We start from the raw sequence: 357 nt of genomic DNA, 5'->3' as shown, positions 1-357 counted from the left end.
ATCAACTAACTAACTCTTTGTTTGTTTCTTATCTTTTTCAAAACCACCTAACTACTTTTCCCTCTCTAATTTTCGAAAATTCTCCCTCTCTTTTTCAAAAATTCTTTTTGTTTTAAATTTTAATTTTTATTATATTTTATCTTTGATTTTCGAAAATTACTAACCCCTTTTTCAAAATTATTTTCGAATTTTTTCTCCCTCTCTCTTCTCTTCTTCTATTTAATTAATTAATTACTAACACTTCTCTTCACCTCTCTTCATCTAAAAATCCGAATTCATCCTTCTTCTTTCTTCTACCCCTTTCTTCTTCTACTAACATAAAGGAATCTCTATACTGTGACATAGAGGATTCCTCTT

Source organism: Arachis duranensis, chromosome 4 (genome assembly GCF_000817695.3).
Source record: "Arachis duranensis cultivar V14167 chromosome 4, aradu.V14167.gnm2.J7QH, whole genome shotgun sequence".
NCBI classification, from domain to species: Eukaryota; Viridiplantae; Streptophyta; class Magnoliopsida; order Fabales; family Fabaceae; genus Arachis; species Arachis duranensis.
This window is presented reverse-complemented; position numbering follows the sequence as displayed.